This window comes from Apteryx mantelli, chromosome 4, assembly GCF_036417845.1.
Source record: "Apteryx mantelli isolate bAptMan1 chromosome 4, bAptMan1.hap1, whole genome shotgun sequence".
In the NCBI taxonomy this organism is placed as follows: domain Eukaryota; kingdom Metazoa; phylum Chordata; class Aves; order Apterygiformes; family Apterygidae; genus Apteryx; species Apteryx mantelli.
The window spans coordinates 30,291,723-30,316,103 of record NC_089981.1 but is presented as its reverse complement, the minus strand read 5'-3'; the positions used below and the strand labels follow the sequence as shown (position 1 = coordinate 30,316,103).

General features: G+C 36.3%; 1 long non-coding RNA gene across 5 annotated transcripts in view; it reads right to left on the bottom strand.

Moving 5' to 3' along the window:
- LOC106497093 (uncharacterized) overlaps window positions 1-24,381 on the bottom strand; it is a 124,416-nt gene that overhangs the window by 65,811 nt on the left and 34,224 nt on the right. For 3 of the 5 annotated variants that reach the window (XR_010884080.1, XR_010884081.1, XR_001294747.2), the window contains exon 2: window positions 20,912-21,083. The exons of the other annotated variants lie outside the window; for them this stretch is intronic. This is a non-coding gene — a long non-coding RNA (uncharacterized lncRNA). The remainder of the gene's footprint in view (window positions 1-20,911; window positions 21,084-24,381) is intronic. 5 annotated transcript variants of the gene reach the window in all.

The following is a 24,381-nucleotide window of genomic DNA, read 5'->3' as shown; positions in this document are numbered from 1 at the left end:
CTGACACCCAGCAGATGGCCAGATGCAAAGGTACCTGATGTACCTTGGCTGGATCATTATTCTGGAAAACACGCTTTCCTGTTGACTGTAGAATTCATCATGAAATATTTGTCCAATCTGATGCTGAAGAAAGTTCTTATCTGAGATACTACAGCTAATCAAATTAGTGGTAAAAACAAACATCCTAAGATCAAAACCTATGAGAATACCCAAGCAATGTAACAGCTGAGTAAAGAAAAAGAACCTAGTGAGTATTACTGCTTACAGGATTATTTTAGCTTCACTACTAAGCGTACCTCAATTGTGAAAGTGCATACTGGTAAAAGGAAAATATAAGCTCCATGATAGTCTTTAAAACAAGCACTTGAGTACAAAATTACAGCACTCTGTCTTGTCTGTGTAAGACTTTGTCTGGTACCTGCACACATCAACTAAAACTGTTCAGAGCATAACTCAGATTATTGCCTATGAAGGATATGTTCTTTCAGAAACAAGCTAACTCAGATGCTATGTTGCACGATGAAGAATCTGACTCACTGAATTAAAAGAAAGGGATACCATTGAGTCATTGGCATGTTATGTCTCTATCTGAAACAAACCTGTTAATTACTTTAAATTAATCTCTGACAAAGAGTGAGAGATTTCAAAGGAAAAAAGAAAACACTGATTCAGAATTGCAGGTTTTCTTTTCACACAGATTTCCCAAGCAATACAAAATGCAAAGGAAAACCAGGGGAATTGTAATGTAGATGTCACATTGTATAAACAGAAAAGGTAGAGAAATAGAGTGCTTCTCAGATGCTTCTGCTAAGCAACTGTAGTCTTCAAACATAGATCAAGTAATGTTACTGGTACTTTTCAGCATCAAATATTTCACTTATTTGGCAGGCTGTAGATTGTACAGAGCTATAATTCTTGTCAGCATTACTGCAACCATGTCACTTTTGTTACTCAATTGGGCTTATATGTATTCTAGCAAAATGTATGCCACTTAATCTGTGGACATGTTTGATTTAGAGATATATTGTCAGCACTATCTCAAAGAAGAAAGAAAGAGAGCAACCAGTCTGGTCTTCCTGACATTTGCTTTGTCAGTCTTCAATCTATCTGTCTTTACTGCATAGTAATACCCACCCTTATTCTCAGACAACATCAGACATTTTAGATTAATATTTTTATAATAGAAAATTATCTAAAGGAGTGCATTATGAAATTATGAAAGGACTGCAAATGATCATTTATTGATTTTAGCAATGAAAATACTCCATCTAAGATTGTTAAGTTCAAGTCTCAAACCCCCCCCCCCCCTTTAAAAAATATAATAGAAGTGTTTTAAGTTGAAATTCATGCTAGAAAGTTCAGGCTGAGCAACAAAAAAAAACTCAAGGGAAGGCTGATTTACATTTTTTTAATCTGAAAATTTTCATGCAGATGTCCAGTTCTTTAATAAGCTCCTGAAATACAGATGTAATATTTTAAACTGTTCTCAAGGCAATTCCTTGTGGTAAACCAACAATCTTCTTTTTCCTGACACTTTCCCCTCCTCATTTTTTTCTTTCCCAAAAGACCACAGATGGGAAAATTCAAAAAGCAAGGAGGGGAAACATGGAGTTCTCGTTTCAAAGATCACGGGAGGAAAACCAAAAGAGGAATCCTTGTTCTCCAAAATCCAGAAATAGAAGGCATTGGAGATATTTGCTTTGCTACTTGGCAAACTGGGAAGCAAATTCAGGGAATGCACAAACTCTGCCTTGCCAACATCCAGAAAAGTAAAACCACAAACTGGCCATCCCTCCACACCCCTTGGAGAACCAATACAGGAGGCACAGTTGCAATTCTTTCCAGTGTATCACACAGCTAGTGTAAAAGAGTAAGATTAGTCATTCTATTTAAAAAAAAAAAAAAAAAAATCCACCAGCCACTTCTCTGCCCACATCTACACTGGAGGTATTATTGACGAGTCATGTGAGTTTAATTTGGATTGCAAACTGTCAGAGGCAAGAATCATCTCTCTATAGGCTTTGTAAGCTCCATACTCTTATATTTTTTGTATTTCTTATATTATTATTACTCACAAAATTTTATAGCTGCATAACTTAAAGGCAGGAAAGGCCCAAACTTTGCTGAAGGAATTTGGTATTGAATACCAATTTCCCCATTGAAACAAGCAAGCCATTCTTCAAATTTGGATCCAGAGCTTAATTCAGCTAAAAGATACAGTTTCGGTTAGAGCTGTTGGATGGCTCTTTCATTGTCACTTACTCATATTAATATATCCATTTTATTCAACTATTCCATGGCTCAAATTTACACACACAAATGGAGATTTGCTGAACTATGCAAGAACAGTGTCACTCACAATTCTGAGCCAGAGGTCTAAAGAAATATGTCATAAATACACTTCTTTTAGAAATAGATTTTCCTTCTCCAAGAGAACATCAGGTGAGGCACTCAACACTCTGCATTATTCCCTTCGAAGTTGTGAAAGTATCAGTCAAAGGTTCTGTCCTTACTCTTCTAGGAGTACTAATCTCATTTATTTTGCCTACTCCTATTACTTAGCTATTATTGTGCTATTACAGGACCATTTCCATCTGCAGTTATAGAATGCTAACACCATTCTTTATGCTCTATTAGGTCTTCTAAATAGATACCTAGAAATTACTTTAAATTGAAATATCACTTTTTTTTGAGTTTTTTTTTCTGTTGGAAGATTTAGTCCTCTTCACAGCGACAAAGATTTGCAGATTTTGATGCTGGAAAGGGCCAAAGTAGTTGTTCTACTGAACAGGATGCAGACTGCATAGTTTCTCAAGGTGATTCTCGCGTCCAACCCATAGCTTTTAGACAAACACCAGTATCTCTTCCAGTTACTAACCGCAATGAGTTAATGACTCAAGTGCATGAGTCACTTTCTGCCTTCCTACTTCATCCACTTCACATAAGAACCAGGCAAATAAACAGATCCCTCATGGGAAGCACAGATTTTGCACCTGAATTATTTTTATAGACACATAAAAAGAAAAATCAAGAATTTAAAAGAAATGGAGTTAGTATATTTTCCAAAAAGTCTGCTTGAACTCTGCTCTGCAGATTTATAAAAATACTTGCTTTCAGATATGGGGATAATGAGAAATCCCCTAAAGTCCCTTGTGACTATCTCAGAAAAAAATCCCAGATGTCATTATCCAGGAAGGGAGAACAGAAGTCAGCAGAGACATAATTACTGAAGTTTTCTTGCAACTACAGAGAAAACTGTAACTTTTTCCAGTAACATGATGTTTTTGAAATGTCTTTTAAGTAGTGCATAAACTGTAGCACTTCAACAATGAGACGCACCCCAGTGATTAGCCATATTCTTCGTTTTAGAAAATAAATACAGGCTTAGTAGAAATATTTCATATTCACAAAAAGAATTTTAAGGATTTCAGCCCAGAAATTAATCTCATGTTTTTCAACTTAAGGCATGATCCCTTACGGCATACATCCAAGGGAGGCTTTGAAAGAATATATTTAGATAACCAAGTTAAAAAGGACACCAGCATCATCGGACGTTGAAAAAGGGGTGTTTGTTTTACATTTAGTCTAAAGGCTAACCTTTTTTTGATTAAAAAAAACTCCACGTTTTTTACATGGGTTTTTTTGAAGACTTCGTTCAGGGGTGCATGTGTGTTGTTTGTTTGTTTGTTTTCTTAAACAAACACATTCCCTATCAGAACAGAATTCAGTTTCAGATTGAGAATGGAAAAAATTCATGAACTGCTTAACTAGTTTTCCAGACCAGAGCACATGAACCTCTCTTCATTGTCCAGCTGCTAAAATGACATACAAGTAGATGTAAAAATTTTAGAGGTGAGAATCTGTAAGCAAAAACAAAAACAAAAAATCCCATATGAAGCTCTTTGCTTAGTAGTAAGTTTTTCTTGAGTGTTGCGAAACCTGAGAAGACAGTATAAGAAGACTGAGATTGGAATTTTACCTCTGTTATTTGTAACTCTGTGTTGCCAGTGCGTCCAGGCCCAATCCTGCACTTCTTAGTCAGGCAAAATTTCCATTAAATTGAGAGGGTGTTTTCTTAGAGAAAGTGGTAAACAAGTATGTTTCATAACTGTTCAATATAATAGTTGAGAAATGGCTTTGTGCATTAAATAATGCAAGGACATTTATCACTGAATTCACATATTACTCAGCATGAAATACTGCTGTCATCTCACAAATCATTTCACATGACAGGATTCACGGGGCTTAGTTTTTCTATGTGAAAGAAGACAGGAGTCTTCCTATAGCAGAATTGCATAAAATGATAGTTTAGGATGCAAAGCAAGATATTCAAAGGTCAGGAAATTACAAAGATAACATCCCTCGCTCACAGTAACTTAGTCTGCATGCATATATTAGAACTCCCCCCAAAAGCCCCAAACTCCTTCAGTTCACACGCTAGACAAAACATGAGGCAGTGACTGTGAAGTGCATTTCTCTGGGTCCAGTGTCACTTTACGCCTTAGTTAGCATCTGTAAAACGCAAGAAGTCCTCAATATGAGAATTGCAGGCTACTACACAGAGCTATGTGCAGGACTCTTAGCCTTAATGAACCTCACAGTCCCCCTCAAATAGTCCCTGGATTGTAGGTGCTGGACACTGAACTTTTTACTGGGAGGAGGTATGTTTTACTACTTGATCAATTAGAGATCATTTGATACTTCAGCTCGGAGGAGGGGAAATCTAGATGTAGAGAGAAGTGTTTTATGCTTGTACAATATTTAAAGACTCTAATTCAGCACCAGGGAGGATGTTTTATTTTATCATCTTTAAATTGTTAAGACAAGTAAGCTTTCAGGTTCATGTGAAAGAGGTGCTCAAGAATCCTAAAGAAAATTCACACACAGCTCAATATTAATTCATTTTGCCACTCAACTACATGCTTGATATTACCCAGAAAATATATGAAAGCATATATGGCTTAGCATGAAAAAGACAAGGGAAGCCCATGAAAGAAGGAAAGAAGTAGATAAAAGGGCACATGCTGAACCATCAGTTAACAGAGATCAGCCTACCCAGATAACAGCTACCAATTTCACAGTCTTTGTATAAATGTCTCTAGAAATAAACGGCTGCCCGATTAGAAGAAGTTACTACCAAATCCTAAATCTTCATGTATGACCAGGGTCAATGAGAAGCCAATGAACAGTTTCATGAGCTATGACATCAGAAGACTGTAGCATAAAATATTTGGCCATATCATGCCTGTTTTGACTGATACCTCACCTCCATGCCTGAGGTATCAGGCCCATTCTATCACACTGGAATTCCTCGACTTTACCAAGGCCAGAAGTTTGGAATATATGCTATGCTTATTTGGTCTAGACCTGGTGCTGGGTTATTTCAAAGAGACACTATGTTTACAATGCTGTGAAAGTCAAGAGGTATTGGAAATTTCAAACAAGTAACCTCTATATAGTTTCCATACTTATACCAACTGTCGTAAACTGAAACTAGAGTAATTTTTCAGGCGTGAGTTGGGCTAAGAAATCAGAATAATAGATTTGTTTTTTTTAAGCTATTTCACATAAACCTATTACTTTGATTTCTTAGCCCTACTCCAGAGAAGCCCAGAATTTATTCTTTGTCACATGTTTTCATGACCATGTACATGACTGTTAATCAGCTGAGACACAGGAGTTAGGCATGTTGCTACCAGATGTTATGTGAAATAGATTTAAAAAAATCAAATATGGTAGTGACATGTTTAACTCCCTTCTTCTGCATTTTGATTCAGCTGATTAACAGTCATGTACATGGTCATGAAAACACGTGTGGGGATAAAAGTCTTCCCTTACTTCTTGTCACTTAAAATCCTGAGCCAGGGGCCTTGCACTAGGCTAGTAAGAACAATTAATTGAACATGTAGCAGCAGCATTAAAAGTATCACTCTGATCTCCAAATAGGCTTCCTATCTTATTTCACCTGAATCATAGTTCTTTCTAGTTCCCAAATTTATTGTATCATAAAAGCCACCAATACAGAATCAGCAGCATAGAATTGTGATACAGTTTTATACACATATTAAATTTTATAATGTTTAAAACTCTATGTTCTACTGCTGCAGTATTTCATTACTTTTAAATTAACTGTTCAACTAAGAAATTGTGGATCCTAAACTAAACTTCATCACAAATACAAAATAGCAGTAACAACACTACAGGCCCACTATTGACAAGCAGAAACGCATATAGAAAGATCACAGAATCCTGGATCTCCTCGAACCTTTTCCTAGGAAGCAGTCTTAATCACAGACTTTGAAGACAGATATGAAGACTTCACAGAGCTTTGGGGGGGGGGGGGGAAGGAAAGATAAGGTTCTATCTCACAATAAGGTTCTATCTCACAATAGGTCAGCAAACTGGATGTGCTGATTTATCTTCAGGAACTTAAATTCATCTTGTACTTCCATATCCATCAGAAACTTGGGAAACAGTCTGCCTGAGGTTCAGTATCTCCTCAATCTCTTACCTAGGATAAGACAACTGCAAACACAAGTAAGTGGGTCAGTACCTTACTAAGGTCAGCAGCAGAGCTCTGTAAAACTTGTTTTTGGGGCAGTAATTCAATGGATTAGAGTTTCAGAAGTTTACCAACATTAAAGAATGAAAATAAGGAAACAAAGTGGAATCCATCTACTTGTGATAGTTTTTTGTCTTTTTGTGTATGCAACAGATGCCAAGATTTTTAAAATTCAGTATGACAGCTAATCCACCCAGTACTCACAAGCTTTATGTATTACCTCATCATATTTACATTTTCAGGTATCATGAATAATATCAGTGGTGACAGTACTTAACCAAAACTTAGTCATTTTGCACTCTGCAACTCCAAGAACTATAAAGGCAATACCAGAAAAATACAGTCAAACACAGAAGAAAAATGAACACTGATCATAGTCATTAACCCAGTTCTTGTCTCTCTCCAGCCTTCTCATGAGTACTGTCTTCTCAGTAATTTATCAGGGTCCCAACTTGCGAGAATGAAAGAAAACCCAATGCAAACAGTAGCTCCTACCTACAAAATAGCCACCATTCAGTATTTAACAAAAATGCCACTTTTACAAGCCAGACCAAGAAGATTTAGGAAGAAAGATACTACAACCAGAAGAGGGAAACTACACAGAATCATTAGAAACCTAAGAAAAGGACTCCCAAGTAACGACTAGCCCATCACCCTTAAGTCACTTACCTTTCACGTACGTCTCAGTCTAGGAGCAGGCTGAACTGGTGAAGGTTTGTCATTAAAGTAATTCTGCTGCCTTCCTCCCAGAGTAGGAGGGCTCAGTTGCAGTCACTGAACATAATGTGGTGGGACAAAGTTTCTAGAGGTTACCCAACCCCAACCCCCGTCCTCTTTCCAGGACTTCTAGGGTTTGGAATAAGGCAAGGCTAGAAAACATCTGCCACCATGTCACACTAGCACTGATAAGGAGAAATGAGTCCTGTGAAACTATCAGTTAATAGTTTATTTTTTTCCCCTCATACTCTGCCTTTTTCTTTTTTGTTCTACAACACCTGCAGGGTTCTCCAGCCCTCAGGAGGATGTACTGGCCCCTGCAGCTGGACCTGCTGGTGGCCTCACCCCAGCTGTGTGCCATCATCTCTAATTCCTTACACCTAGTGCTATCTTAATTTCCTCCTTCCTCCTGCTTCATTTGTTACCCTGGAGGTCTCTGCAGCTTGCACCATTGATCTGACCTGTTTTAGTATAACAAGAGAGGTGCATATAGCAAGTTTTTCCTGCTTAGACATAATACTACGAGATATCTTACAAATATGTTTCTCCGGGGAGGCAGAGGACTGGAGAGTTTTTTTATTTACTCTAGCAAAGTGCCCACCCCTCTTAAGAATCTGACAGCTTCTGAATTTTTTCAGTTTAAATGTGTAGGTTAGTACAGGAAACCCACTGCTGATTCATGTTCACTTCTGCTAGACTTTACTGAGAGGAAAAAGTACAACTAGGAAGGTCAGACTCACTAAAATCTAAAGCTAAAAGTGGTGTAAAGTAAGTAAGATGTGTTGTATGTGCACAGAATTACTTTGGCTGTTCTTAAAGTAAATATATGATCCCTTTCCCTGAAACCTTAAAAAAAATCATGGAAGACTGGAATATCTAGGGTTTTTTTAAGAATTTTAATTTAGGATTGCAATCAAAATATAAATGGTGTAACTGATCATAAAATACTGCTGAACGTATAGTAAATCTCTGGGATCTTATTACTTCTGTTTTGTCTCTATACGTGGTGATTTTCCTTGGAAACTGATTTTCAACATTAAATAATGTTTGCCAATATCTGCAGTTTAAAAAAATCAGAAGTATTGGCTTATATGCGGTGTTTTAGCTGTATTTATTCAAATACTTGTAGCAGTTGTCAGTATTACTTACATCAGGAGTTCTATGGGACTCCTGAGAGCAAGCTATTGACCAAATGGCAGCTACTGATATGGTCAAGGTTACTTAAACATGTAAAGTGTCTCTTTTTGGAACAGAAATTGCTACTTCTCTATTGCCTCTGAATTTTTACGAGACACAAATACTAAAAATATAATAACAGGCTACAGCAGTGTAATGAACTCTCAGGTTGACAAAGAAAGAAGAGACAAAGCACTGTTGGGCTGACAAAATGACCAAATGATGATCTATTGCTGTGAATTCAGTATGCAGGAATATGTAGATTTAGTGGAATGCAAGACTAAGGCAAGATTAATGTGTAACAGTATTTAGATAGACATATGCTGTTTGTCACTGTAAGATATATCAATAATTTTCAGAATTAAAACATTCTGTATTTGTCAAATTTTTAATCAGAATTTCAAGCAGTTCACTAGATTGCTTTTCATCTCTGTCTCTTATTCAATCAAGCGTGCACTTCAAAGAGGGAAGCAAGTTTCTGTATATGTGTATTTTCAATCTTAGTTGAACAGGAACTTTGACAAAGAGAGAAAAATAAGGGAAAATGAAGATTAACTGTTAAATCTATTCACACAATAGATTTGAGGAAGTACATTTAGCACTATTACTTCCTGACTGAAAAATATATTATTTCATCATTCATTTTGATGACACAACAGTAAATTAATGAGGGGGGGACTAAAGCTTCTGCCTGACCTCCTGAGTTGTGTTGGTACCAAGTATATGTGCATGTTTTTCCTAGCTCAAAAAGTGCATGAAAAGAAGTCAGAGAGGGAACGTGCATCTGCAAGTTACCTCACCCTGAAAAATAAAGACTAATAAAGTACAGATGTTCACTGAGAGAGTAGGTAGTGGGTCAAATACCCTTACTACTCCCTGAGCAGAAGGTATGCATAATACAGAACAGCAAAAACTATAGCTTGGTTGAATTTTTATTACTGTTCTGTATATGTGGACTTCTGATACTTTTTCCCATTATACTTTTATACCTCCTTGTGACTAATCTTTTCAGAAGAAATTGCTAACAGGGCACTGGATGTGTTGATTTAACACAACTTCCCTTCACTCAGTGTAGAAACTTAAGAACTTGCTATCCACTTGTGAATTCTTTTCCTGAATGTAAGGTGCACAGTCACTTTATTTTTGTGTCTAATGCAGCAGTAAGCCCTTTGCTGGTATTTAATCTGTGTGTATTACATACTAGAGGGCCAAAATCAACCCAGTTATAATCAAAATAGAATTCTTTTGTTACCAGTGAAATTAACCAAGCGCTAAGTTTGGTTCCTCTTAGTTCTTTATCATGCTAGTCAGCAAGGACTGCTGCTTGACTTCAGCCCCTTAATGGGGCTGACTAAACTTCTGTCTTTTCCTAGAGATTTTTCTTTTTTTAGTTTATTTGATGCTATCAACCTTTGCCGAATGTCTCAGAATGGTCACGTAAGATGTTACGCAGGCTTGTTAGAGAATGCTGCTGACTTTGGGAAAAGAGTTTGTATGCTTATTTAGATTTAAATGTGTGTGTGTGTATGTTTTATTATTTTTAGACAAACAGCCACAGACACCAATTTTTCATTGTTTATGGTGCAGTTTTTAGATACTTATCTTGTTTCAAACGGAAGTCAGGATTTTTTTATTTGATAGTATCTGGTTTTACACACATGCACCTATGTTACTCATGTAACTTCATTACAAAAATAATTCAGTACCAGTTTGGCAAAGCAAAGTTAATGTTAACTGGTTGATTAATTCAATTTCCACTGCCAGCATCTTTTTCAGTGGTGATGCCAATGTCCTGTGATTGCAGCAATAAAATATGTTATGCATATACAGATATATTCATAACTAGCTCATCTCTGTTGCTAGTGTGGTATAAATAAGAATCATGTATTACTGCTCCAATATATTTTCAGCTTCTCTGTGACTCTAAAATAATGTTCCCCTTTGGACTTGCTTCATGATTTGTTTACTTAGGTATGATAAATGATGTCTGCTGTTAGGCTTTGCTTGAAGATCACAGCAACGACAATCAGATCCAAAGCTGAGAAACTACTTGAGCTTTCAGACCTTGAAATAACCTGCTTAGTGAGTTATTTCTGTGCATGGCCCTATGTGTTACTTATAAATGAATATTAAAATATACAGTATCTTAGAATCGATATTCTGATATAAACTAAAGTTTGGCCATTATTTGTCATGATGCTGTGTGTGTTAGTCTTTGTGCTCTGGAAAAAGATCAGCACTCAGTCCTTGGGATCAAAGTAGGATGGCAGAGTAGAAGAGCAGAAAATCTCCACATTTGGGGAATTTCCTTACTTCAGAAACCAAAGCAAACACAACCTTACCATCAAATATCTGAAAAAGAGGCAATGTGAGATCTCACATTTGTTTGCCCTACAGCTACATAGTGGTTCCAGAATGCATCTTTCAGTTTTCGCTATCTTAAAGGGAACAACTAACTCTTAGAGGAAAAGGTACAGGATTTTGCTTCTACCAAATTTAGTCTTGAAGACCTTGAGGGACACAGTAAAATTGTGTGTGACACTTGTCCATAATATAATACTGAAAATGCCCTCTGTATGGGTTGCTGGAATGAGGATGCATGAATGAAGTTTACTCCTAAGCCCTCAGTGTAGTTGTGCAAGGTCTTTTGATCACAGTCCATTCACTAATGGCACTCTGAAGAACAAAATGACTTTCTCTTTCTGCTTGTTGTCTTTTCTAAGCAGCAGAAATCTTAACAGAGTTGAAGATTACACAGCAGCCTCTCAATAAGACTCTCTACCCTGAAAATGCTCTATCCTAAATGTGAGGATAGGATCCTATGATGTGTGAGACTGTTCTCCAAGAGTAACTGAATAGCTGGCTTCTGAATGCCGTAAAAACCTAACACTGAAGCTGCGGACATCTAATAGATGTCACAGTCCTTACAAAATTCCTTGTAACTAAATATGCATGGAGACACTGAGCATGAACCACCTGACTTAAAGTTTTCCTTGGCCTAAATGAGCTGCAGCTTTTTTCTTTTTTTTTTTTTTTTGGCATGTGGCTGTGAGGCTTTACAGTCCAGGTACTCCCACGTCTAGGAACAGAGACAGCTTCACTTCTGTGATTCACTGTAGCTTAATCAGACACTTCCTATGAACCCCTTCCTGGTGAGTTAAATCTGATTCCCCAGTTAAGTTTCTAAATTCTACATTCCAACTGCCTACAGAGTTTGTCAAGGCATTTAAGAAATCTCTTTTGACATAAGAGTTTTGCATTATTTTGTCTTCAGCAGCTTTCCTTCCATATGCTAAGAGAAAACAACGTCACCAAGGGCTAAAAACACAACAAATGTTTCCTTCTGAGATCATCTAAAATATTGATTTTGATTTTTTTTCAATTGGACAACTGGCAATAATCTCCTATAAATACAAAATTAATAAAATAAAAACTCAATGCATTTTTACAGCATTATGACTCTCATTCATACAAAATATTTTCCCTTGTACTGTCTTTCTACCTCGCTATATTCTTTAATGAGTCCTTCTAACAAATTTTTAAGCAAACCTTCAAAATTACTTTGTGTGGACAGAATTCCAAGCTAGACACTGAAGTACTACAGCTGCGTATAGAGATAGCTGTGTAATGGACATAATCAGGCTTATCCATGCAATTATAGAAACTGAAATACATTCTCAAAGCTTAGACCTATGCCTTCTATTCAGTACTGATCCACTGGAAAAGAACTCCTTCCCATCTTATTCATGCATATTTATATCAGTGGGTTTTTTTCAAAGTATTTTGTTTAAAAACCTATGTCCAACACTTTCTGTTTTAGTTCGTAACACTAAAACACCCAGGTCCCTCATCACCAGTACAATTTATTAAAACTATTCATGTGTTAAACTACACCAAAGTTGATGCATTTTGCTATTGTGGAATCAAACTTCATATAAAGTCACCTAAACAAATGCCTTCATTTTCAAAGTTTCTCAGTTTCATTTCCTCAAAAGGACCTGCAGTTACCTAGAAATTCTTACAATATACCACTAATTCTGGTCTCTAAATTCAGGTATTTAAATTGAAATTGAATCTATTAAAGGAATGATCCAGATGAATTTCCTGTGTTCAGTCATTCTTTCTGGAAATTCTTACAACTTCCAACTTACAGAATTGCATTAGCTTCACAGCCTTTCCTGTAGCCAGTGTCAACTGCACTTTTTTTTTTAGATTCAAGTGACCTGACATTCAAAATTGCTGATTATGCGTTAATCCCACCAAAATCAATAGGATTAATAGTACTTATGCTTTGGAAAAATTCAGGCCAAAATTAAGTGGACAAGCATGTAAACTATTCTGGAATCTGTCCACAAGCTGCATACCAGTAACCAAATGCATTTCAAGCCAGCAGTAAATCCACATTCATCTTTGTATTGTTCATCATGACTTTTCCCATCCATGAAGACCCACAACAGAACAGAAATCTTGGTAATTTTTATCTCGATTTTTTGGTTTTCCTCATTTCCATCATTTCTAGCAGTCAGGATAATTCTGTTATCATTGTTTCATTTAGTAATAATTTAAAATTAATATTTAAAACTGTTGTTATCACTGTGAACAGTAAAAGTGAAATCACCAACTACATAGTGATCCTTGCAGAAGACAATTAAAAGTATTAATCATGACAAAGAATAGCTTGAAATTCTTGAAATGATACAACAAAACAAAGGTTCTTACCGAGATTAAGGTGGGAAAAAACATACTTCTAGTATAAATAATACATAGGTGAAGTAGTAATACTATTCTGAAATGTCTGTTTTTGAGTTGTACAGTGAAAGATCACTTTCTTACAAGCTTTGAGATAAAAATACTTGCTTAATGAGAAAATTATAAAAAACTCCAACCTTTATATTAAAATGCAAGAGACATTTTCACACTTTTTAAAAAAAGATCTCTTTTCTTTTTGTTTTATATGTTTAATAGGATGAGTTATTTCACAAGCAAAATTCCCCACCTTAACTTTAAGCACATAATAACGTCAGAACGTGCATAGGCAAGATAAATCCAGGTATTTGTCTTTGATTTGACTGTGGTGGGGATTTCAAGATTTTCTTTATTATGTAGTATGCAGCGCCTATATTTTGTGCTACTAAGTCTTGTAGCCAGGGAATGGTTTTCAGTGACATTTTTGAAAATATAGTGTGCAAGCTGGTATTTAAAGTAGCCTTAAAAGTTAGATCAGAAAACTAATAATTGCTACATTTACATAGTGCTGTCAAACATGAATAGTGATGATTGTGGTATTAATATCAGTAATTCTTCTTCGAAGCAATTAAACTTGGCAATGCTATCATTACCTAATGAGTTTATATCAGCTACTGTAATTGTTTTTCTAAAGCCATAAATTTCTTAAGTTAATTATAAACAAATTGGCATGCTTAATTAATGAGTCCTACTAATAAGACATTATCTTAGATGTGTGTGAATGATACCTAGTTACTAGCAGCGATGCAGCTGGATTAATGATGCCAAACACTTGTTAATACTGAGAGGCTCACTACTATTCCTAGAAAAAAAAAAAAAAAAAAGGTGTCTTCAATACAGAAACAAAGCAAAACTATACTGTAATGAGGGCAAAATGATGCTTTCATGTATTAAGTTTAAGCAAGTAACTCTGAATTTGTACAGCATAACAGAGAAAAATTTTGCCTAATACTTATTTCCTCACAGAATAAACAAAATCCACATGGAACGGAAAAAAAGGTGCCATGTCACTCCTCAGCTCAATCAGAAAGGAGCAGCTATAATTCTGTTCCTGTGTAGAACCAAGAAACATAGGGAAAACTAGACATGTGAAATTCTTTAATTCTGTTTAGCAGAATTCCGTTTTATCAGAACCGATAAACAAATCTGTTTGTCAAGCTATCTGAACATAGTTTAACAGGAACATTTTACTTTTCTGGCTACATGAGTTAGATGGTAAGACTACGCAGGTGGCTTCACGGGAGATATAGGCATAACAGGGCCTAGTTTTTTGGTGTGGTTTGGTAGCAGGGCCTTGCTAGTGGTAGAACTTGTAACATCCAAAATGATACTCCTGCCTTTCTTGCAGTTTATTCATCCTCCATTTCACTTCCAGTGAACTGTGTTTCATATATTGGGTCACTAAAGCTACCAGGCTGAGACAGGGTACCCTGACTTCAGGTAGCCAGGCAGAGATGTTGGGAAGAGGTGTTGGTGCAATAAACAATGCTTTCCTTCACGAATCTGGAATTAACTTTATTTTGAGAAGGTTTGATGCTGTGTCCCCTTCTCATTCATTGGTCCAGTGGCTAAAGCCTTTACGCACAAAGAGGAAATGTGGGCTCAGTTTCTGACTCTGCCTGAGGAGCATTTAAAATCACTTTCATTACTTCTCCAGTAAAGGGATTAAATGTAAGGCTATTGGCTCCTTTAGGAGCAAAAAAGGGAGTTAAGGATGGTCTCCTAATATTTGATGGAATTATTTCAGTTTAAAGCAGCCAATTTTTATTATAAATTCTATATATTTCTAAGTGTGATTTTTATATACTATATAAATAAAAGGGGTTATGGCTTTGTTTTGCTTTCTTACAAGGAGAGGTCTCAGCACAATGAGGAGCACAAGGATCTTCCCCTATTTTGATTTTTAGACCTAATAAATCCTTTCAGTAAGCACAACTTCCATAAGTAATAGTCACATAGCATATAGGCAACAAATACGTGCATCCTCTTGCAAAAGTCATATTGCATTTTACCTATGTTAGCACATCCAATTGTAAGCAACTTATCCAGACCTTGAGTTTTTAAAGGGTTAGAAAAGTCTCATGCTTCAGGGCATAACAAAAAGTAACTAACAGCAATTAAAAGGCAAGATTTCCTGTAGAATCTCAGGATTTCTTGCACCTTATTCTGCAGTATTCATCAATGGCCTGTCTGGTCTAGTATGTTGTCTCTGGCAGACAGCAACTGTTATTCTACTGTGTTTCATGCAGTTCCTATATTTTTTACACTTCTATATTTTATAGTATCATTCTCCAACTCATTATTCTTTTGTTAAATTCCAATCAATTAATTATTGATTATACCCAAGTGCTTTCAGTTATCCACATTATCATTATTTAATTTTATATACATCTGTAAAGTATCTAGAACACTTCTGATTGCTATAAAAATTAATACTCGAAAGAGCACAACAGACGGTTAAGTTAGCAAAGTAAAATTACCCTTTCATCAGTGTAGCCAGTTTAAAACGATATGTGATTTTCATAGTTTAGCGAAGAATGGTACTTGGATGCCTTGAAAATTAGTTTGCTTGGTAACACATTCTTATTTCATTTCCTTCCTGGGGAGCAGAAGAGAGGAAGAACGCAAGAGAAGGAGGAGGGATGAGGAAGAGGAGAAAAAATCCAGCTATGTTCCATGAACACAAATCAAAACTCCTTTTTACATACCACCCTCAAATCTGAGACGTTTCGTTATTTCTTTCAGATTTCATTAATTGCCATGAAAAGGCCTACCTGGAGAAAGATCACATTTGAATGAGTTCTTGGTCCTAGAGAATAACCTTCAGCCATACTTAGCCATAGGGAAACAACAGTGCAGGACAGGCTTTGGCTCTCTCAGCACCTATGCAAACTATTTTACCACTGACCCTTAAAATTATGTTGCAGCTATCATAAAAACATTTGAACAGTCTCTCCACTTCATTATCAGAGATTAATATTTCATTTATGCTAAACAACCTAAAATCCAGATTTTGCTAGATGATCTTAGCAGATCACAGTTAATTCCTAGTGCACCATAATTGTTCGGTTTTCCTTTTATGATGCAAGGACTTCATGCCCAAGCCCTTGTAATGACATAATGTCTTCTCATACATTTATTTGCCCTATCAGGCTTTTGGCCAGCACCATTTTCAGGCAGCTAAATTAATTTATTTCTCTCTGTTGACAATTTAGTAAGAAAAGCACAGTATTTCTGAGTAGCACTGAAGCGCAATATTCTAGAAGGTCTGTGTGTTGACATAAATAAAGCTAGTAATTAATTGACAATAGTCAGTAATTTACAGACAGTGAAATGAAATCAAGTTACTCTTTGCAAGCAATCCAGTCTGTAATTGATCATCTCCATGTATTTGTAAGGGAATAAAGATCAATGGCTTTCTTGTGTATCACATGCAACATAATGCTATTGTGTGCTGAAGTACTTAGCCTAGAAAGCACCACTTGGCAAAATCAAACTATGTGCAAAAGAAGCAGCCTTGAAATCATTCTTCCACAGTCTCCAGCCTGGCACCAACCTCAGGTCAAGATGACTCTACCATGTTCACCTCCTCCACCTACCATGCCTGTTGAATTGTAATCTGCTACGGCAAATGGGAGCCCCAGAAATAATGTAAACTGTTTACAGCAGCTTTGCACAGGGCATCCTACTGAACAGATCTTGTCATGCTAACAAGTTCTATTATGAATGCAAAACACAGTTTTAAACCACTGTCTAATAATTCTTCTCATGTTTTCTGTTTTGAGAGCTGAAGAGATGACTCAGTAGGTCTTTTCCACCTTTAAATTCTCTACTTCTATCTCTCACTGGAAAGATAATCAAAATCAAACTCCTGTGGGTTAAGTACACCTTAAAAATTTCTGCTTTGTAACAGCACTACAGGTCTGACTTTTCTCTCTGCTAAGGTCATTGAGCAGTGGAGTTTTCTAAAATGTCTGGATCTAAGTCTCTGTGAGAAAGGTAATGTATTTAGGGGCTGAAGAGCCTGTGGTTTCAGATATATTACTGTCTATCCAATTTTTTTGACTTGGTTAAAAAGCATTTGGCATTTTCTCAACTCAAGACTAGCACAACAATTTCATTCCATCTCAGCATTCTTAAAACAGTCAAGTTCATTATCAGGCTCAAAGATTTTCTGTCAAAGGTGGATGTGAGCCATATGCATTCATCCTTATTCTCATGTTTTCACTTCAGAAAATTTCAAGATTTTTTGGCAAATGTCTGTTAAGCTTTCTCACAGCTCACAATTTTCAGATAAAGTTGGAGACTTAAGAAAATCCCACTTAATTTTTAACAAAGTATCTTCATTAAGAGTTATGCATAAATATTTTGCCATCTAAATTTTGTGCTACACCTGCTGTATCTACATTAAGTTACGTGTTCACTGCCTTATACAATCAGAACTGCCAGCAGCACATTTCAGTAAGCCACCAATATATATTTATTCAATGAATTTTTATCCAGTGTATCAAAATCCTCCACTTTTCTGCTTAACAACATAATAAAACTGCTGATAAACCAATACACAACTTTAAATCACTAGGTTTGCCACAGCAAATAATCCATGAATGCAGTGGCTCTCCTTTAACTTGTTTATGTATGTATTAAGGGAGAAATCCTTCCCAGCATCAAAGTAGCTATCAAGAAAGATGTCTGACATAGGTGTTCTTTTAAACAAGATTCCATTCACTATCTATGCATAATAATTTCAACTTTAGGGATTCAGGAGTGCCATCAGATCTATTTTATGAACACTGCAGATCATGCTATGGTTCTGCTCAATTCCAGGACATTGCACAGTATTAAAACCTTCATCACTGATGCGAAAGGCTATTCAAAGCATCATTTAAAATAGCAAGCGTCACTACATCATATCCCTTTACATATTTTGATATAAGCCAGAAGAGCCTCCTGAACAACTTCTTGCACAGTATAAGTATATAATACAACCTGTTAACGAGAAGTATTTGAACAATTATGAAATTCCATCCTTCTTAGTGTAATAATCTATGGCTGCACTTACAACAAAAGAAAAACATCAGATGACCAGGATAATTAGAAGCATGCAGAGAACAGTTCAATTAGAATTTAGGCAACAGAAAATAAGACTGTTTTTCAGTGAGCAAGATGCAGATGCTACACTTGGAAGATCTTCCAGAGGTTGGTATCTGGGTCATGAAGCTGACAAGTTTGCCTTCTGGGTAGTACATCAACAGAGAAAGCAGCTGAAGGGGATATTTACACTTCTTACCATAGTAAACAAGAACAGGCACTGCCATTTGCATGTTTAGAGAGATGCATTTGGGGCTGCAGTGCTACAGGGATAGCTGGATTTTCTTTTTCTAAACCTTAAGTAACGCCCTGACAAGATCAGCTCTACTTCAGTTCATATGCATACAGTAAAAGAATTTAGAATGCAAGAAGTATAAAGCGATATAATGGTTGTTAGCTCCTTAGGTAGCATGGAGACCATAGAGTTGTTACTAAACAACTAAATGTGTTAAACATTGTGACACCGAAATGTAGCTCCACCGGGTCATCTAATCTAAGATTTTCAAGAGGGACAATCATTCTGCAATTACTAGCAATTCTGCCTCAAAAGCCATAAAGGCCTGAAGTTGCCAAAGTTACAGTGATCTAAACCTTAATCTATATTTTTAATCATTAGCAAAGTTAAGTGTAACAGGAATACCTGTATCAGAATCAGGCCTAAACATGACATAAATCTTTAGAAGTGTAATATTTGTAAAGATAAAGTACTAATATAAGGCTAAGATTCTCCTGCCTTTCGACCTAATCCTGCAATATTACAACCACTCAATTGAAAAGTATCACTACAGTCATTACATGTTGGTAGAGCCCGTAGGAAAAGGCAATACCTACGTCCACACAATACAATAAAGGACAAATATCTCTGATGAAAGGTGGTATTTACACACAGTCCATTATAAATAATTTCAGGTTGCAAAATTAATCTTGTAAGACAAAAAGGATTTGCTTTTTACTGATTATGTACCTGAAATCTTGAGTTACTTATGCATCAGTCATGAAGATTTCCAGGTTTTATGCTAAATGTCTGCTGGAATACCTTCCCTCTTCTCATTATATAGCTTCTAATAATCTGGCCACAGTTTTACAGATGATGTGACTGACTTACATTCTTTTACAACTTTCCAGAGACAAATGACTGCATCCATATAACAACGGGCATTTTGTGTTATACGGTTTTGTTCAGTGGATCAATAATTTGTGAAATTACTATTCAAATTCTTCCTGACATTAAAAAGTGATAGCATCTTACTATGAAGACAAATCTTCATCCATCAAACTAATCCTGGTTGTAGAGAAAAGGGATATCATTCCATTCAACCAGCATGAAAATGTACTCAAACTTCACATAGCTTTTGATGGTTGGAAGTGTACATTTTATTATGCCCAGAGTACTTGCACTTTTATATTAAATATTTGATCATATAATACATAAGATGTCAAAAGCATTTCACCAAAAACCTATTTTAGGAAAAGGTTTCTGTCCAATAATCACACACCATTTATGACTTAGTTCCTCCCAGAGTTCATTATGCCCAAAGTACTTCCTCTCCACAATTTATTTCCTCTTGGTCTTCTGCTGAACAGAGGACATGACTCTGACAAAAAATAAGATTATCAAGTAATCCTATCAGAATGGGTTATTCCAATTACAGTAAATATTGTTTGTGTCTGGGTCTGATCCAAATGAGAGTTTAACTATATAATTTCTCTTTTGCCTTTTAGTAAACACAAAAGAGATTTTGTGCTGTATCTCTTAATGAGTAGGATGTACAATAGATATGGAGTAGGTTTCAGCGACTGCAGGTTCTAAGGAACCTTTTCTGTAATGTCATTTCTTGGGTTGACCTAGAAGCAGCTGAGGTGCCCAGGACCTTCATCAGACTGAAAGTTAGGTGGTTCTGGAGCACTTCACATTGCGGAATAGGCCCTAAAATCTTTCAATCTCCTCTGCAACTTCTTTCTGTGGCCAGATAACAGTCTTTTACGGCCATCTTAGATTGTATTCTGGTATTCAGGAACAAAGACAAAGAAGTGAGAAGTAATCATTTCAAATTGCACTTGCAAAGTCCAGATAAACCAAGTTAAGCCCTTTTCTCTTTCTCAACTCTCCTCCTCCTCACTGTTCTTTAGGCAGCTATTATGGATGTTTAAAACCCTGCTGTTCACTCCTAATTTTGTTGCCTTTTTTGACTAAGGAATATGCTCCCCTTCTTTCATGCTTTGTCTACTTCAATAGTTGCCCTCAGGGAATGGTAACTAAGGCTTTTGCTTTGTTATTTTATTAGCATGGGAAAAAAACAGTAGTTCCATAGTTTTCCACTGGATAACTGGAATAGCAAGGGACTAAACACTATGAGAATGTTAAGAATTAACAAAAGAAAATTCTTAGAAATGACTTTATCTCAATGAAGAGGCAGCTACAAGAATGCACATTAAATGTATGCCTTAAGAAACCTCTTTATCAGCAATTAAAATCTTTGCAGTGTGAATAAAATCCAGAAGAAAACTGTATATGCTAAGAAACGTGAATCTTCCAGAATCCATTAACATTAGCTGACTTGTGCAAAGAAGTGACATGCTCAGATTTTCATCACCTTTTCAAACAAAAATGTGACTTACTCATTTGTTCTTTGTCTGCTTTTTGTCTTGTGACACTGTCAGTACGCACATTCTTGGCACCTCAGCTATGTCTGGAGCTTGGAGTCCAGGAATAAGAGAGAAGTCATTCCTCAGAGTAGGTCGGTCCCCTGGACTGCAGCTTCTTGTTGTGGTCCTTCATGGTCATATGGCCCTAGAGGGCAGAGTAGATGGGTCATATCTTCAGGTGACCCAGCGTGTGGTGCTTCACATGCAAGACCATGAAAAACCTGAAGTCTGCTTTCAACCATGGAAGACTGTTTATATCATCAAAAACATGGTAAAGGAAGACCTACCAAATGACAGATTCCAGTCACATCTCAAAGTGTTTCTGAGGAAGGAAGGGTTTCAAAGAATAGTTTTTATTTAACTATTGCACTGACAGCTCAAACAAATAAGGCAAGATTCAATCTAAGCCTGCCCTAAAACTCTCTCTGTACCTCTCTTGGGCCTACTTGTTAGATATTTGCACAGTTCACAGCCTGGTACTATGTCATAGCACCTCTCAGAAAACAGCAATACCTCCAATACCTGAACAACATCATATGAAGGTCAAGAAATTGCCAAAGTCTGTATACAATTACCATTTACGCTTATAAACACAACTTCCTGTTAATAGATTAAGGTAGTTCTGTAGACATAGCCATGCTGCTCTACCTTAAGTATGTTTAAACTCACATTTCCTTCTTCACACAGTTTCACTTATTCAAAATATTGTAACACAGACTGTGACGCTAGACTGTGATGAAAAAGCACAGAAAGGAGTAAAGCTATACCATAAGCAATTGTGTAGAATAAAACAGTCAGAAGCATAAAAAGTATAAAAAAAAAGATTATTTTGGAGAAAGATAGTAATAAGATGAAGTCAGGACACATACTAACACAAATTTATATTGTAGAACTGAATGATGAACAATACTCTGAAAGGGAAATCTCTTGCGAGTCAGAAGTACTTGCAAGCATTGGGAAAAAAATCATGAGAAACAGCACACATACTTGTTTTATGTGAAAAGGGCCACCACCTAAGATTGGCTCAGGTTTTTTGCATCTATCACCCCTCACCTAGAAACTTTAAAACTATTAACGAATGACAGCTCTGAAAAATTTTGCTTTGGAAACACTAAATAGTTTTACTTCAACCTTTTCAACTAAAATTAAACTTCCAGCAAAGAACCTGTTTATTTGATTTCAATCCAGTTAAATGTTAAGCTGCATCTTCTAGGTGCAACATATCACAACTGGAAACTGTACTGAAGAAACTTCTTGTGTTCCTTTCCTATATAGGCCAGGCTCCATGGACAGATTAACTATCTTATGACCATAACATGCTACACCTAAGCAATTTGAATCCTATGAAAGACTGCAGAAGAGAAAGCTAAAGGGAAATTCACAGAGGGTCTTTGAGATGTCTAAGTTTGAGGGAACTGAAACGGAATAGTCCAACAGGAAAATTCTGATTCATCTGCTATTTAATTAATTTGAAATGAAACATTTCAAGGTACTTCTACCAAATAAAGTGTTCTGATTTGACAGTAGAAAAAAAAATCCCTATTTATCTTGGTAAAAATCCCAATTTTCACAGAGAACATTCTGACTGAGAGTCAGTTAACTCTCAAAGCACGTACTGGCAATTCTATTGCCCTTCAAGAGTACATTTCCATTCCCTCTTCAGGTATTTTAGCTACTCTCAGGTAGGGCACAGTTCTCTGGACACAGAGTGCTGTCTCAAGAGGGGCTTCTGCCATCCTATCCTCTTCTAAGTGGTGGAACCACAACTATTATTTACAGTGCAGACACTCTCAGAAGAACAGATGAGATGGGACACTGTAGTAAAAAGAACTGTAGAAACATATTGTAAAAGACTGTCCCTTCTATTAACAGTTTGCCACTTGAACAGACAAATGATATGTTGTCATCTTCCTTTTACAAATGGGATAATCAGACACTGAGATTATAAGAGTTGCCCTTATTTTACACAAAACCTTTAACAACATCACCATCTCTTCTCACTTTACGTTAGAAGTTAAGAGTTTGGTTTCACAGTAGTAAAAGAAATAGAAATGAAGTGGAAAACTTCCAGTAATGAATGATTCTCTATTTCAGTCAATCAGAACAGATGCATACATTTGTTAAATTATTATCTACCCATGAGCATTTTAATAGCCTCTTCAAAGAGATTACTCTCCCCTCAAAGGACGTTAGTTTCTTTCCTTTACTGTACGGTCAACAAACTTTCCTTTAGTTATTACCTATGTCAAGATTTCAACTCAGATCACAAAATATTAAATACTAGTACTTTTTGCACCATCCAGTTCCAGGAAGCAAATTCCACACAGAAAGATAATTAAAAGCTATCTTTCGTAGCATAAGATTTCTGCAGGATGAGCATAAGAAAAAGAAAGATTCAGAAAGTAGGCTTTTTATTTTTTTTTTCCATCGATAAAATACTTTGTTCTAGAGTATGGCAAAGAAATACAATTTATCCTTTCATCATCTTTCACAGATATACTCTTGTCTATACAAAAAGAGTTATGTTTCCTGTGCATAATTTTAAAATCTAAACTATTTACAGAGATATATACAACAAAAAGGCCTCTGTACTATGGGTCAGAATTTGAAGTGTATTTAAAGTGCAACTTGTTTTATGAGTACAGATTTAGGCAAATGCAGAGTGCTTTTGAAAAATATCATTGTATACTGCATAAAACACTAACAACCAGCTGACATGAAAATTTCAGATGCAAACATTGAATTACCCCCCCATCATCACTATGTGTATCATGCGACATACAAAGATAAGCCTAATGACTCAGATGAGACTAAGAAAATGAACAAAACAAGGCTTCAGTAAGAATAGCTTACAAAACAAAATACATACAGGGATGCGCTGCCTCTGTAAGCATTTAAACAGAATACAAAAATACTGCCAGGATAAATAGGCAAAACCAAGAGAGAAAATGTCTAGAGAAAACTCAGAGCAAGTCTATATCTGCGTAGTCCACAAAATTCTCTGGGTCTGACCCTTTGGAAACAGGACAATCATGAAACTTAGATTGGGGTTCCAAATCAAATCCATCTATACTTTGTACATCAGCTCAAATACAGCATTTAAGCCCTTTTCCAAAGATATTCCCGAACCTTTTACAATATCATAGCTTAGTGAAGCAACAAGTCCCATAGCTTTGCATATAACTTTTAGGATAATAATGGGACAGAGTTAGCTTGCCAGCCAACAGACTACCAAAGACAAGTCTTCAGAGATATTCAGAATCTTGGCATCTATCCAACAGTCATGGCACTTTGAGTCCATTACAGGCAGCCAGGAAAGCTACTTGCTCTCAGTTATGCTGCCATTTTGAAAGAAAGAAGAGAGGAGAAGAGAGGAGAAGAGAGGAGAAGAGAGGAGAAGAGAGGAGAAGAGAGGAGAAGAGAGGAGAAGAGAGGAGAAGAGA